Source organism: Petaurus breviceps, unplaced genomic scaffold (genome assembly GCF_028583685.1).
Source record: "Petaurus breviceps papuanus isolate PSGF00001 unplaced genomic scaffold, PetGlider_PUasm1.0 214, whole genome shotgun sequence".
NCBI classification, from domain to species: Eukaryota; Metazoa; Chordata; class Mammalia; order Diprotodontia; family Petauridae; genus Petaurus; species Petaurus breviceps.
In genome coordinates this window covers 93407-110520 of record NW_027185863.1, presented here as the reverse complement: position 1 = coordinate 110520, position 17114 = coordinate 93407, and the positions used below count along the sequence as shown (strand labels likewise).

General features: G+C 36.2%; 1 pseudogene; it reads right to left on the bottom strand.

Annotated features, from left to right (window-relative positions):
* Positions 1–5702: 5702 nt before the first annotated feature.
* On the bottom strand, positions 5703–6643 carry LOC138165646 (large ribosomal subunit protein eL19-like; annotated as a pseudogene).
* Positions 6644–17114: the final 10471 nt, after the last annotated feature.

Sequence of the window (17114 nt, the reverse complement as noted above, 5' to 3'; positions counted from 1 at the left end):
TCCTCTGTGTTTTTTTAAATGTTATGTATGCTCTAATCCAATCCACAAATTTTTAAATAGAGTATGTGATACTTTGAAGTTCCCATTTTTTTTTTATTGGTTTGGGTAATTCCTTCATCAATATAAATTGCAACCTCTTCCTATCTTCTTATCCTATGTGGTTCTTGCTGGTTTTTTTTTCTAAAATATCCACCCTAAAGGATCCATCTAACATGTTACAGGCTTTCTTCTCTCATGCTTCTACATTCTTGGATAATAAGAGCCCAGTTTGACACTTGGACTATCCATACGTATATTGCGCCTGATTCTCAATACATGACAGGCATACTATTTTTTTGATCATACATGCTCCAATAATATTTTATATACATAGGATTTTTATGCAGTGAAAGTGTAATATATTTTGGAAATGCACCCCATGATCATTTGATACATTTGTCTTAGTTGAACTGGGCAAGAAGATACAGGTATAAATTCCTCTCTTTCTTCAGGTCCCTTCCTAATACTAAGAAGCTATCCTCCCATTCATTGCATCAAAATGGACTATAAATAAAAATACCTCCAGATCAGCTTCAGTAGGAATTCTTTCCAACTGAAAAAGCAAGTAATGGGGTCATGAGTTTTCTGGAGTAATGCATCCCAGGCATCCTGGGTTTCTGGTGTGATTTTCATTAGAAAAGTCTGTCCCCATTATTAAGGTAGGTAGACTGCTTTCTTTTGTTTGGCTTTTTTATTAAAGAAAGAAATTTGGATTTAGATATGGAAAACTTCATAGAATGTATATTTTTTAAATTTCCATATACTAAAATTGATGGAGATTATTTTTTTAATTAATACATTGCTAATCCATGCTTGGCAACTGTTAGTAATCAAGGGAATTAAGTACTGGGAAAACAGATAATGAGGGATATGTGATGTTTGTGGGATCTCATCATCATCATCATCTATTGTTATTTGCTGAGCACCATGTGGTGGGTGATCTGGCATCTCTCATTTGGGTTCTAAGGAAAGCACAAACTAACTGACAGTTGGCATAAGGCTGGGGTTTCTTAGTGAAGAAACAAGCCTCTGTTGAGGAAGGATATCTATTTCCACATTCTGAGGGGGAATGATACCCAGGGGTTTCTCTGAATGAGTTTCTTTCTGGGCCTGAGACTCGTATCAAAGTCTAATGCCTTTTGCTCAGCTCTTTGTTACAGTCTGCCCTTATTAACCCAAGATTTTCCCAGGAGCCAGCTATCTCTTGCAGAGTCATGGGATATCCAATCTACCTGCACTGGTATCTTATCACACTGAAAATTTGGAAGCAAAGATTCTTGTCTTTCCAATTTTTAAAGTGTAATAACTTTTATTTCATCCCAAAGGTTTTTAGCATTGCCCCAATACTAACAGCTCTAGATGCCTAAAAGTCAGAATTCATCTGGAGAAACAGCAGGGGAAGATTTTAGAACAAAAACAGAAACCTTCACACTACTTTCACTTGGCATAACTACCCTGCCTATACCTTAAATTGGGAGATATTCCCATATAGTTATTTGTTACTGAATTGTATAAAGTAAAAAGTAAGAAAAAGAAAAGAACCTTGTGGGTAAGAAAGGAATGGGTAAATTTTCATGCCTTAATAACCAATTGAATGATAATTATGGCAACCCATTTTCTTAGTATCTATAAAAAGCTAATGGTTAGCACTAAACTATCCTTTGCTTCATTCAGCCTATCTTCTAAAAAGTATTCTCATGGCAGAGGTGAGTGGGTCTGATGTAAAAAAAAAAATTTCTTGTCAGTTTATCACCTTGGAAATTGTCGGGGTCAGGGAACAACTGAGGTATATGAATGTAAAGAAATATTATTGTGCGATAAGAAATGATAGCCATAAGGAATTCTGAGAAACACAGAAAGATTTATATGAACTGATTCAGAGAGAAATAAGTAGAACCAGAAGAATAGTAATATAACAGATTAAAATGAAAAGCACCCTTAAAGAAAACTTATTAAACAAATGAAAAACAAATCATGATCCCAGAGAACAGATGATGAAATATCTATAGGCAGGGGCCTATTGGGGCAGAATGTCGCATACATTGTCAGAATTGCTTCGTACAAGTAGTTTTACTTAACTACTTTTCTTTATTATAAAGGAAGGTTTGATTCAAGGGGTAAGAGAGAGTAGTTTATATACAGAAGTGATTTTTATGTACAAAATAGAAAACATCAGTCATTATATGAAGAAAAATTTAGTGTGACAGCCACATACAAAGAAATGATTAGGATTTGACATTTTAATCTCCTACTCTTCCTTCAACCTTGTGATTCAAAGATACATCATATAAATCAGTATAAAGGCAAGAGGCATTACAGTCACATCCTAAATAATGCATGCAATGAATCCCCTGAAGTAGTCACATATGCACATTATTTGCACAGATTGGGCCCTAACTTTGAAATAAACCTACTGGCAATGGTATTGAAATGTCATCAACTTGCAAACAACTGCTAAACTGGATTGTAGAACTTTTGAACCTAAGTTATCAATTGCTTCCCAAATACCATATTCTCCTAGAGAAGACCAGCTTTCCAGATGAATCCTAATATTCAGTATAAATTTTTGCATGTCATTGTGCTACTGGCTGGAAGAATTGGGGGGGGAAGGGAGCAAAGGAGGGAAGAAGGAGGAGGAATGGAAACTAATTTTAGTTAACATTGCAATATACATTCAAAAGGCAAATTGGCCTGTCACAGAGCCAATGTGATGAGTCTTTTTCTTCTTTTCTAATGACTGGTTTCTTCTGATTGCCAGGTAGCAGACATGACACTCTATTGTGGTAGGCAGACATGCTGTGGAGATTATAGGGGTTAATTGGAGCTACACATTTTTTTCCCAAAAGCACTCTACTGGGATCCCTCCTGGACCCAGGATATTATTATTTTGATAGGATTTAGCATGCTCTTCAGTAAGAACTGGAAGTTATAAATCCTTTACAAGCCTTTCTAAAAATCTCTAAGAATCTAGGCTATGGGGAAGATTCCATCACCGTCCCTCCATCTAGTCACATCCAACACATATTTCCAGAAAGATTTTCCCTTTTGCACAATTTCAGACATGCCAGAACATTTATTTTAAAGTCCTGTGCCTGTGGGCACACAAATATGTTTCTAAAACTGTGTGTTGCTTCCTTTTCAGTCATGGCTACCCTGATCCTTTTTGCTTGATTTATCATTTTATATTTTATTTTAGTCTTGTGATAGAAGCTTTTTTTTTTCCCCCACTCATGGGATTGCCGGATTTTATTAGTTCTGTTATGCCCTAGCAGAATCCTCCTGACACCTTTCCCTTAGGTGTGAATATGAATTTTTTGGCCTTTGCATTTATTTCTTTGTTCTTGTCCTTCAGGCTTCTTTTGCCAGGAGGACCAGGTCATTGTCCAATTTTCAAAATATTTTAAAGTAGTTTCACTTTGTCTTATTCTGACTTATAAACCTCTTAAAGAAATACATCAGGGCAAAGATGCTGTTCAGAATTGACACACTTCAAGTAAATGAATGAGCAAACAAATGCATGAATGAATGAGGGGGTAAGCATTAATCATTTAATATGCTCCAAGAACTGTGCTAAGTCCTGGCATGTAAAGAAAATTGAGAAAGTCCCTGCTTTTAAAGAGCTCTCATAATAAATGGGGGAACAATACCGCTAATGTGCCCATTGAAATTTTATTATGATATCTGAAGATTGTCATAATTCTCCATACTTTCTCATCACATTTCTTTAAATTTGGGAAACTACATTTTCCAGATCTTTTTGGTGGGGTGCGGTTAAAATTGTTGTCTCATCATTTCCTAGGATCATTACAAACTGATTCCAGAAACTGAAATAAGAACAGAAAACAGTGATAGGTATAGAAACACTGGGATTCGAGCTTTCAGGGATTTTACAAATCATGTGATTTTATTAGTTAAAAGTGAGGAAACCTAGACCCAAAGAGCCTAAGTGACTATACCAAGGTCATAGAGGGAGTAAAAAGTAAGTAAATATTTTAGACTTGTAGAGTTTTTTGCAATAGTTTCCCATATGTTGAAGAGGAAATCCTTGCCATATGTAGGTCATTTCCATCTTCTCTCTTTACATGCTTTAGAAGTACTTAGTTGATAAAACAGTTCTGTGTTTGATTTATCCAGACTATTGGGAAGCAAAGCGTTAAAACATTTCTCCTATGCTAGACATAGATTGTGTTTTTATCTGCTATACATCTGGCCATGTTTCTGAATAATTCGCTTAGGTTGGAGTTTGGGGGCACTTGTGTTCATCAAAGTTCTCTTTTGATCAAAAAGATTTCTTGTGGCCCAAACACAAATTCCTTTTTTTTTTTTAACTGTGCTCTTCCAGTTACACAAAGGAGAGTCTAGGATGTTATTTATAAGCATAGTTACACTTTTTAAAAATGCCCTAAGTAGGCATAAAAACTAATAAATATAAATTTATTTGTTTTAAACCCTCAAATTTACCTGTTTTAAATTTACATTAACATGCTTCTTGTACTAAGCAGAAATTCTTGAATATATATAATTCATGTATATTATTGTCCATTATCATTGGGTTGCTTAATTCTATTTAAGTTAGTTTAGGTTAAAGTATATTTAATTATATATTTAGTATGTTCCTTCCTTAAGGAATAAAACATCCTGCTTTACATATAGCAGAACTATTCATCTAGATTAGCACTGTCCTTTATATTACTTTTTTTTTTTTTAAAGCAATCGGGGTTAAGTAACTTGCTCAAGGTTACACGGCCAGTTATTTCTGGGTGTGGTGCTGAGTATCTGAGCCCAGATTTGATCCAGGTTATCCCGACACTGGAGCTGGTGCTCTTACCCTCTGAGCCACCTGGCCGCCCCTAAGCAATTGGGGTTAAGTAACTCGATCAAGGTTACACGGCCAGGTGTTTCTGGGTGGGTGCTAAGTGTTTGAGCCTGGGATTCGATCTCCAGGTCTTCTCAACACTGGAGCCGGTGCTCTTACTCGCTGTGCTACCTTAGCCGCCCCTGTCCTTCATATTACTTACAGAACTCCCGAGATTGACCTTGAGACCTTTCAAAAGGAACAACAGTTTCTTTTTGCAAATAAATTGATTGGCTAAGTCTCCATGAAAGGGCATTAAAATACTAATAATTCTCATGCTACAAGATGGATTGATAGAAAATAGAGAAATATATTAGTCACAGATATAAGTATGAAATGATATGATGATGATAATGATGATAATGTGTGTGTGTGTGTGTTTGTGTGTATACTATGGTGGGTGTGCCCTCTGTTAACAATTCTAAGGTCTGCTAGATTAAACATCATACAGTGATTTTATATATATGTATATGTATGTGTATGTATATGTATGTGTGTGTGTATGGGGTGGAGAAGTGTTAGGGAGGGAGGAAGCTTTCAGGTAAGACCACACTGAAATCAAACAGGAGACCTTTACAGAATTGAAAAGAGTTTCAAAATTATTATAATTCTTCCTAACATTTCATCTAAATCCCTACTCTATTGCTATAGTAATGTATATGTTAAGATCTCAAACTAGGAAATGAGAGTGCCAATTGGTCAGAAAAGCATGGGGCAATACCTAGAAATCTACCTCAGGGGCATGCAACAAGTGTAGATCTAACTATATTCAGGGATTTCTGCTTTGTTAATCTCCATCTATGTCTATTTGCAGCAGGACAATGTGGTCAACAGCCGATTAAAAGTCCTGGGCTAATTGGGTAAATTTCTTTCTTTCTTTTTTTATTTTTTGGCAGTTGTCCATTTTTATTGCATATGCCAAATAGAAGGGAACTACGTACAGAGCAGATAGGGGAGGATCATTTTTTTAGTTTCCTCCTCTTTGGATAAGTCTTGATGATCTCCTCTTTCTTAGCCTGCGCTCTTCCCAATGATTTTGTGCTTCTTTAGTCTTAGACCTTCGAGCTTCAGCCTGGTCAGCCAAGAGCTTCTTTCGGGCCTTGTCTGCCTTTACTTTATGAATGTGCTCCATCTGGATTCGCTTGTTCTTGAACACATTTCCCTTCACCTTCAAGTACAGTACATGTGGTGGTCAATCTTTTTGGATTCACGATATCTTCTAAGCAGATGGCGAAGAATCCTCATTCGCCTCGTCCAGGTCACCTTCTCAGGCATATGAACATTGGCAGTACCCTTTCTCTTACCAATACCCATGTGCCTGCCCTTCCGTCGAGCCAAAGCATTTTTTCAGCATCTGGCACAAGAGTGCACAGTAATGGGCTTCCGGATGATAAGCCCATCTTTAATCAGCTTCCAGATCTGCTGGAGGGAATTGGCATTGGCAATTTCATTGGTCTCATTGGGGTGAAGCCATACCTTCTTCTTTCCACATCGAAGGACACTAGAGGCAAGCCTCTTCTGAAGCCTGAGAATACTCATGGCTGCAGCAGCAGCGAGGAAAAGGAAAGGAGGGAGAACCATAAAGTTCTTTCTTGAGCAAAGGCAGGACATGAGTACAAAATAAATTGTGTTTCATTCAGGATCCTCCAATTTAACTCTTCAATAGGTGTTGTAAGCAAGCATTTATCAACAGGAGGTAGGAATAGTAAAGACGTATCATAAAGAAGAAAATGGATTAAAGATACTCCTTCAAGCAAGCATAGAAGAAAAGGGAATTTTTTTAAATAACCTGCAAACAGTATGCAATATTTTGTTTTTGCCAATATCATGGAACATTTATCTATGAACAAGATATTAAGTTTGTTTCAATACTACAGGAGAAATTGAACAGGCTAGAGGATGCTGAACAAATTGTGTCCCAGGTACCAAAAGAATTAGTAGATGTGAATGCTGCCCTGCTAATGATGTCCTTTTTTTCCCAAAAATAATGTTGAGAAAGAGGAAGATGCCACAGAATTAGAGAAAGTCTGTGGAGCATGTATATTCATCAAGGTTGTCTTTTGTTCAAAGATATTTCCTGTTACCCAAACCCAAATTCCTTTTTTTTTTCAACTGTGCTCTTCCAGCTACACAAAGGAGAGACTGGAATGTTATTTATGAGGATAGCTACACTTAAAAAAATCCTAAATAGGCAGATAAATTAATAAATATGAATTTATTTTTAAAAACCTACCAATTTGCCTGTTACTTTTTTATATTAGTAAACTTTTTGTCCCAAGTACAAATTCCTAGATTTACATAATCCAAATACAATAGTGTCCATTATCATTGGATTACTAAAGCTAGTACTAAATGATACAATTAAAATAAAATGAAAAAAGTTAGAATTTCAAGCCACATTATTATATTGAGAAATACAGAAAAAACCTTTGACCCGACATACACTCATTTATACTTAAATCCCCACCAAGCACTGAGAAATCTATTTTTAAAGTATTAGAAAAAGTTATCTGTCTAAAACAAAGCATAACATGCAATAGGAAAGCACTAGAACTTTTTTCCATGGACTAAAGGAATAAATCAAGGATAGAACCTTTTACCATTATTATTTTGTATAATTCCTGAAATGTAAGCAATAGAAATCATGTAAAAGAAGCAAGTTAAATATATATATACATAAGCAAATCAATTTAAGACAAAACTATATCTATTTGTTGATGACAAAATGGCTTACTTAGAAAATCCTAGGGAATACGTAAATAATTTCCCTGAAATAGCTTGGTCAGTGTTCCAGTCTACAAATAAACTCACAAGAAAAGATATCATTGGTGATACCAAAATCCAGAAGCAATAACAGAAAAAGTAGTTACATTTTCTAAAAATTTGAGTTGATCTACCAAAATATACTCAATCCTTGTGTAGATTCAATTGCAAAATGCTCCCTAAATAAAGAATAACAAAAAGCTGGTGAAATACTCAGTGTTCATGAATGGACCATACTAATGAATAAAAGTTAAAGCTTAACTAAAGTTAATTTAAAATGTTAATATTCTACCAATCAACTACTAAAGGAATACTTTAAGGAGTGATACAAAATAATTACAAATGTCACTTGGAGGCATGTAAGATCTAGAATATCAAAGGCAATGATGAAAAATGCAAGGAGCAATATATTATGAAGAAGAAATCATCAAATTAATTTTATTGTCTAAAAATAGAAAATTAGCCCAAGACAGAATGTACAAAGAACAATCAGAAAGAATTGAACCCAACAAAGTAGGTTTGATAAGCCCCCAATTACCTAGGAAAGAACTCTCTATTTCATTTAAAAAAACTGTTTGGAGGGGGGAAAAGGGATATTAGTCAAGTAGAAATTAAGCTTATACCAACATCTTAAATTATATTTGACCTGAATATTACCTGAATACTAAAAATATGTTACAAAAATAATTAGAAGGAATATAGATCTTATGCCTTTCATATATATAGGAAAGGGATGCATCATTAAATGGAAAAGGATTGAGGAAAATTAAAAAGATAAAAATGTAGTTTTGGTTACATGTGATTTAAAAGCTTCTGAACAAACAAAATCAATACTTTTAGCACCAGATGAGAAGTAGTTGACTAGGACAAAAATCTTTATATCAAACCCCCTAATGGAAGGATTTTATATTCAAGATATATAGATAATTAATAGAAATATATTAGACCAAAAGCAATGCCCAATAGACAAGTGGTCTAAAGATATGAACAAACTCTTCTCAAAAAATAAATATAAACTAGTAACAATCATGCAAAAGAATTCTCTAAATCACTAACACTAAGAGAAATTCAAGGCAAAAATGTCTTGAGGTTTGACAACACACCCTGCAAATTGGAAAAATTAACAAAAGATTGGAACAGTGAATGTTAGTGGAACTGTAGTAATGTAGGCACCCTAATGCATTGGTGGAGTGGGTGTGAATTTGTACATTCATTCTGGACAACAGTTTTGGGTTTTAAAAATAAAGTGACTAAAATGCCCATAACTCTTGATTTAGCAACATCTACTAAGGCAAATAATACAAGGACATTATTAAAAAAAAACTAAGTCTACAATTTGCACCAAAATATTTATATTAGACCTTTTTGAATCAGCAAAGAAGTGGGAAAAATAGTAATAGATCAGTTGGGAAATGGCTAAGTAAATTTTGGCACATGAATATAAAAGGATATTATGGGGATGAAGGAAACAATAAACAAATTAAATGGAGGTATGCAGGGAAAGACTTATATGAACTGATGAAAAATGAAGTATGCAGAGTCAGAAAAAATATATAAATGATTATATTGAGACTACAAAAATATATTCGCAATAACTACAATAATGGAAAGAATAACCACAAAAATATTAAAAATGAGTTTTGTAAAATTACAAAGAAAAAACCAAAGAATTAATATGAATAGACTCCTACATCAGATTGCTTAAAAAGGCAGGAGTTGTATAGTTATAGAACATTGTATACAGTGTGAAATTACTTTTAATGTATTGATTAGTTTTACTGATTTTTTTTCTTTTTCCTATTAGTTCTTAAAAAATTCTTTATTATGAAAAGTGTGGTCAGGATGGCTGACCAGGACCCAGAAGAACTCTCCCAACATTTTCTTCTAAACAACTTTAAAAATAATACCTCAAATAACATTTTGGGGTGGTAGAACCAACAAGAGGTGAGAGGAGGATTTTTTTAGCCAAAGAGAACTTAAGTCTTCAGGAAAAGTTTATAATATGCAACAGCACCAGTGGTAGACCTTGGAGATGGTCATGACAATAGCAGCAGCAGCTTTAGCAACTTTCAGTTTGGCATAAAGAAGTTGTACAACTGATCAGAAAGAGGCTAGAGGGGACCCTTTATTGGCAATGGGTTCAACTGGTAGTGGTTAGCAATCTATTGCCCACAAGCAGCTCTGGGTCACAGTTCCATGGCAGAGAAGAGTGCTTGTAATCAGTCAAAGGGGAGCAGAGGTCATTGCCACAGTTTCAGGGCTAAGAGGACTGCTCACACTTGTGACTGCAGGAAAGCAAAAGAAAGCACTAATAATTGTGGTTGCAGGGCAAAGACCACTAGAGCAGTGACCACACCTTTCTCAGGATAATACCACCTTGGAAGCATTGAAAACTTGCAGAACCCCAGGACTAGCTCTGAAAACAGTGGTTTGAAAAAGCCTGAACCTTGGGAGAATTCCTCCTCACTTCCACGTGAGCAGAGCCCAACTTTAACATAAAGTTCAAAGTCAAAAAATAGTCTGGGGAAATGAGCAAACAACAAAATCAGAACCTGATTATATAACAGTACTATAGTGGCAGGGAAGACAAAGACATACATTTTGAAAAAGACAACGATGTGAAAACAGCTGCAAGCAAAACCTCAAAGCAAAATGTTAATCGGACCCAAGACCAGCAAGAATTCATGGAAGAATTAAAGAAAGAGATAAGAGTGGTAGAGGAAAAATTTGAACAAAAACTGGAAGGGATTAAAGAAAATTATGAAAAGCAAATTAACAGAATGGCAGAGATGATAGATTAGGTACAACTGCTCAGGTAAACTCTCCCAGCATCCCCCTTAAAACAACTTAAAAATAATGCCTCAAGTAAAATTTTGGAAAGGCAGAGCTAACAACAGGCTGCAGTGAGACATTTTTCTGGCCTGAGAAAACTTAAGAAGTTGGCAGCAGAAGTCTGTGAGACTAGTGTGGAGGCCTGTCTGAAGGTCACATGCATGTTGGTATCAACAGCAGATAAAGTAGCAGCAGCTTTTGGAGCAATGTTTGAATCTCCCTTTCATTGGAAATGGTTCAAAAATGGAAGAAAATGAGAGAGGGGGAGAGAGAGAGAGAGAGAGAGAGAGAGAGAGAGAGTTATGTATAGGGATATAACTTACCCAATAGGGAAATAAGAGGATAAGGGGATAAGATAAGGGGGAGGAATGATAAAAAGGGAGGATTAGATTAAGGGATGCATTGGTTATAAATAAAATAGATTTTTGTGGAGTGACAGGTTAAAAAAGAGAGAGAGGAAGAAAGAGAAGAAAATGAGGAAGGAAATAACAGTAAACATAGCTGTGAATGCAAATGGAATGAGTTAACCCATAAAACAGAAGTAGAAAACAGTATAAATAAGAAACCAGAATCCTGCAATATGTTGTTCAGAAGAGATACACATGAAAAAGAAAGACACAAACAGAATTAAAATGAAAGGTTGGAATAGAATTTAATGTACTTTAGCTGAAGTAAAAAAAGGCAAGGGTGGCAATCACGACCTCAGACAAAGCAAAAGAAAAAATAGAACTAATCAAAAGAGATAATCAGGGAAACTGCATTATGCAAAAAAGTGCCCTAGACAATGAAGCATTATAAAAAAATTTACAGCAACTTTCTCTGATAAAGGCCTCATTTCTCAAATATGTGCTTAACATAGAACTGAATCCAATTTATAAAAAAACAGCAATTCCCAAATTGATAAGTGGTCAAAGAATATGAGCTGATAGTTTTCAGAAGAAATCAAAGCTGCTTATAGCCATATTTTAAAAAGCTCTTAATCACTATTGATTAGAGAAAGGAAAAGTCAAATAACTCTGAGGTACTGCCTCACATCTATCAGATGTGCCAAATGCTGAAGGGGATGAGGGAAAATAGGTAAATTAATGAACAATTGGCGGAGTAGTGAACAAGTCCAATCATTCTGGAGAACAATCTGGAACTATGCCCAAAAGGCTATAAAACTGCATACCCTTTGATCCAGCAATACCACTACTCAGTCTGTACTCCCAAATAAGTCAAAGGAAAAGGAAAAATGTTTATATCAGTTCTTTTTGTGGTGGCAAGGAATTGAAAATTGATGGGATGCTCATCATTTGGAGAATGGCTTAACAAGATGTGACACATGATTACAATGGAGTACTATTGTGCTAAAAGAAATGGCAAGGGGTTTGGCTTCAGAAAAATATGGCAAGATATACGTGGACTGATGCAAAGTGAAGTGACAACTAGAGAACATTGTGCACAGTAACAGCAGTGTGGTAATGATGATCAATTGTGAAAGACTTGGCTACTTTGATTAATACAATCATCTAAGATAATTCCAAAAGATCATGGTGAAAAAAATGTTATGAATCTCCAGAGAGAGAAACTGATGAACTCTGAGTGCAAATTGAAGTATGCATCACTTTTTGCTTTTGTGCATGTGTGTATGCATGTGTGTGTGTGTGGGCAATATGGCTAATATGGAAATATGTTTTGAATGGTTTCAAATACATAATTAAAATTAAAGTTTGTTATCTCCGTTGACAGGAGAGCAATGACAGGAAGAACAGAATATGGAGCTCAAAACTTGAAAAAAATGCTAAAAATTAATAATAAAATTTTCAAATAAAAGAAAATTATTTCTTGTAAGGGATGGCTCCCTGGGGGAGAAAAAAAAGAGTTAAGGGAGAAATGTAAACACATAATAAAAATAAAAATTGAATTTTAAAAAGTGATAAAATGTTTATTTTTAAAAAGTATTGGAATATTCTGCAAAGGAAAACACAAAAATGAAATCAACTATATTTACAGAGATTAAATGATTGGTTATCAGCATGGACACAATTATAGAATCAATTGTACAGCTTGCAGTTAAAACATCAACTATTTACAGTTAATTTCAAAATCATTACAAAATGTGGAAAAAGATCAAGATGAACTAACATTCAATGCAATTTCAGTGAGTATAAATTGATTTGTTTAAATGACTGATTCTTAAGAAAAAAAAGAGGCAGATGGAAATAAATATACTAAAATCTATTACCATTTTTAGCAGAGTTTAACCAGCTTAAAACAGTAACAACAAGGAGGTCAAAAGAAACTAGAAATCACCTCAATCAGTAAGCAACATATCTCTTTTCCAAGTGGAGAGACAAGACAGCAAAATACAACAGACAGAACACCAGTTCCAAATACTGGGAAGTAATATTATTATTATTATTATTATTATTATTGTTTGTTTCCAAATGGTTTATTAACTTCTGATTTACATCATTCATTTTCACCAGATTTTGAGTTACACATTTTCTCCCTATTTTTCCCCTACCATCACCCCAAAATAGCAGTCCCACAGTATATCCCCTCCTCCAATCTGCTCTCTCCCATATCTTCTCTCATACCCCCTTTGACTTTTCCAGTAGTGCATGGTGGATCTCTATGCCCCAGTGCCTGTATATCTTATTTTCTAATTACATGTAAAATAGTATTATTAATAGTATATATATATATATATATATATATATATATATACATATATACATATATATATAATTATTTTTAAAGCAATCGGGGTTAAGTAACTTGCTCAAGGTTACATGGCCAGTAATTTCTGGGTGTGATGCTACGTATCTGAGCCCAGATTAGGTCCCCAGGTCATCCCGACTCTGGGGCCCATGCTCTCACTTGCTGAGCTACCTGGCTGCCCCTAAGCAATTGGGGTTAAGTAACTTGCTCAAGGTTACACGGCCAGGTGTTTCTGGGTGGGTGCTAAGTGTCTGAGCCCGGATTCGATCCCAGGTCATCCCGCCTCTGGGGCTGGTGCTCTTACTTGTGCTGCCTGGCCGCCATAAATATATATATAAACATTTGATTTTAAAAATTGAATTCCAGATTCATTCCCTTACTCTCATGTCACCCGCCCTTACTGGAAAGATAAGCAATTCAATATAGGTTTTACATGTGTAGCTTATGCAAAACATTAACATAGTTGATATATTGTAAAAGACTGACTATATTTCCCTCCCTCCTATCCCACCTCCCACTAGTTCTATTCTCTACTTTGATCCCATCCCTTTTCAAAAGTGGGTGTTTCCAACTTTCCTCCCCCTTAGCCTGCCCTCCCTTCCATCATTCCCCCTCTCATCCCCTGCCCCCCTATTCTCCTGTAGGGTGAGATACCCTATTTAGTGTGTATTTCATTACCTCCCAGAGCCAAATTCAATGAGAATAAGGTTGACCCATTCCTTTTTGCCTTCCTATTCTTCCCCTTCATTGTAACAATTTTTCCTTGCCTCTTCTGTATGAGATAGTTTACCCCATTCTGTCTCTCCCCATCTCCTCTCATTATATTCCTCTCTCACCTCTTAATTTCACCTTTTAAGTATCATCCCTTGCTATTAAATTGGTCCCATGCCTTCTATCTATGTCTACCTGTAAACATATATACACATTCACATATGTATTCATATGCCCATATACCCTCATATATATATTACCTTCAACATTTTCATACAGAGAAATGTTTTATCAGTTACAATTATCATTTTTCCATGTAGGAATGTTAATAGTTCAACTTTGATAAGTTCCTTATATTTTCTTTTCCCTGTTTACCTTCTCACATTTCTCTTGCTTCTTGTATCTAATGTCAAATTTTCTATTCAACTCTCTTTTATTCATCAAGATGCTTGAAATCCTCTATTCCACAGAATAACCATGTTTTCCCCTGAAACATGATATTCAGTTTTGCTGGGTAGGTGATTCTTGGTATTAATCCCAGCTTCTTTCCCTCCAGAATATCATATTCCAAGCCCTTTGATCCCTCAGTGTAGAAGCTGCCAGATCCTGGGTTATCCTGATTGTGTTTACAAAATATCCTAATTGTTTCTTCCTGGTTGCTTGTAATATTTTCTCCTTGATCTGGGAATTTTGGAAGCTGGCTATAATATTCCTAGGAGTTTTCTCTTTGGGATCTTTTTCAGGAGGTGATCAGTGGATTATTTCAAGCTCTATTTTGCCCTCTGGTTCTAAAACATCAGGGAAGTTTTCCTTGAGAATTTCTTGAAGGATGCTTTCCAGGCTCTTACTTTGGTCATGGCTCTCAGGCAGTCCAATAATTTTTAAAATATCTCTCCTGGATCTATTTTCCAGGTCAGTGGTTTTTCCCATGAGATATTTCACATTGCCTTCTATTTTTTCATTTGTTTGGATCTGTTTAACAGCATCTTGATTTCTCATAAAGTCATTAGCTTCCATTTGCTCCACTCTAATTCTGAAAGAATGATTCTATTCAGTGAGCTTTTGAGATTCTTTTTCCATCTGGCAAATTTGGCTTTTTAAGGCATTCTTCTCCTCACTGCCTTTTTGAGCCTTTTTGCCATTTGGGTTAGTCTATTTTTTAAGGTGTCATTTTCCTCAGTCAGGCCGTTGACTCTCATTTTGTAATTTTCTTGCATCATTCTCATTTCTCTTCCCAATTTTTCCTCCACTTCTCTTATTTGCTTCTTAAGGTCCTTTATGGCCTGTAACCAGCTCATATTTTCCTTTAATGTTTTTGGTGAAGCATTTCTGACTTCATTGTCTTCCTCCTGTTCCATGCTTTGATCCTTTTTGTCCCCAAAATAGGAGTCTAATGTTGGGTTCTTCTGTTTGCTTTGTTTCCTTTGCCTGTGCATGTTGCCACTCAATTACTTGACTTTTGTGCTTTTGCCACAGTAGGACTCTGCTCCCAGACAAGGGAGCTTCTGTCCCAAATGCTGGGGTTTTCTCAGCTGCCAGAGGTATCAGTTGGATGCCCTTGCTGAAGCCTCCACACACTCTGGCAAACTGGACACACACTCCAGGACCTCCACCCTAGACTGCAATCCAGATGCAAGTAGGTTTAAATCAAGAACAATCACTTCTCAGTATGGTTGCTTGGTCCCCCTACACTCTGAAGGCCAGGAGTTGAAGCTGCCACGTGATGGTGGTGGCTGCACCGCAGCCCTCAGTGGCTTCTTGCCCCCGGGGGGGGGGGGCAAAGCCAATGCACTCCCAACTACTGGGTCCCAAAATCCATACTACACTGACCTCTCACTTTGTCCTTCACATCTATGTGGTAATAAATCTGGAAATAACCATAGCTGCTGGTGATCTGGAGTCTCTCCAGCTGGCGGCTTATCAGGCCCACCCTGGGGAAGTAATATTATGATTAACATTTCCTCACAAAAATTCCCAGAAAACAAAGGGAGAAATTAGCTTACAGTTTTTTATGTAATACTAAATTAAGTCATACCATTTCAGGATCATTTATAGATTGAAAATGGGATGACAAGTAGACAAAAATGGAATAAGTCTAATAGCATTATTATAGTACTTTATCTCTTGAACAACACTAATGAAAGCATCATTTTCAATATACAATCAGTGAGAAATGAATCCAATCCCATCCAAGGGTTTTTCCTCATTACTCAATACTTATTATGTGCCAGGACTCTGCTAAGTGCTGAAGATATAAACACAAGAAAAAGAATTTCTGCTCTTAAGGAGCTTACATTCCCATGGGGAAAGATAACACATAAAAGGGAGCCAAAACTCAGGGGTGACATGGTAGGGAGAAGTACTAATTTGGCAGCATGGTGGCAAAATCCAGAGAGTCAGAACTAGAACCAATGAAGGATGACTAACCTAAGTCTTTCCCCCAAATGGAGGTTCTGGGGGGACTCCGAAAGAGGAGGGGGTTTCCAAGACAGGAAGGCCATAAGGAAAGTAGGAAGTTGAGGTATGGTGATGAAACTGAGAAACTTAGAAATAAGCTAAGAAAACTTTAGGAGCTGCTCTGAATCTGCCAGTATCCTTGAGGGAAAAATTACCCTAAACCATGCTGTGGGGGGAAAGATAACCCTAGAAAATGTAGACCTATTGCAACATTATTTTTATCCTCAGAGTGCCTGGCACATAAGTACTCAATAAATGCTTTATTCAGGGGCGGCTAAGTGGCACAGTGAGTAGAGCATCGGCCCTGGAGTCAGGAGGACCGGAGTTCGGTTCTGGCCTCAGACACTTAACACCCACACAAAAATACTAGCTGTGTAACCTTGGGCAAGTTACTTAACCCCAATTGCCCTCCAAAAAGAAAAAAAATAAATGCTTTATTCTTTCTTCCTTTCCTCTTTCCTTCCTTCTTCCCTTCCTTTGACATTAGTTCATCAGTCACAGTGAAAAAAAGGTTACCAAGTACCATAAGAACTGTACCATGTTAGAAGATTGCCTTTAAGGTTCTATTTTGCTCTACCAAATCAAAGACCTTTTTATCCCAGTACAACTCACCCCCTTGACTGCTTCACCTCCTCACCAACAACCTGAACTATTCACTTGAAGATGCCTTTGTACCCTAGGACCTACTTATCTGATTGAAGAGTCTCTGATCAGAATCACCATTTTATAAGGAACTCTAATCAAGCCCACT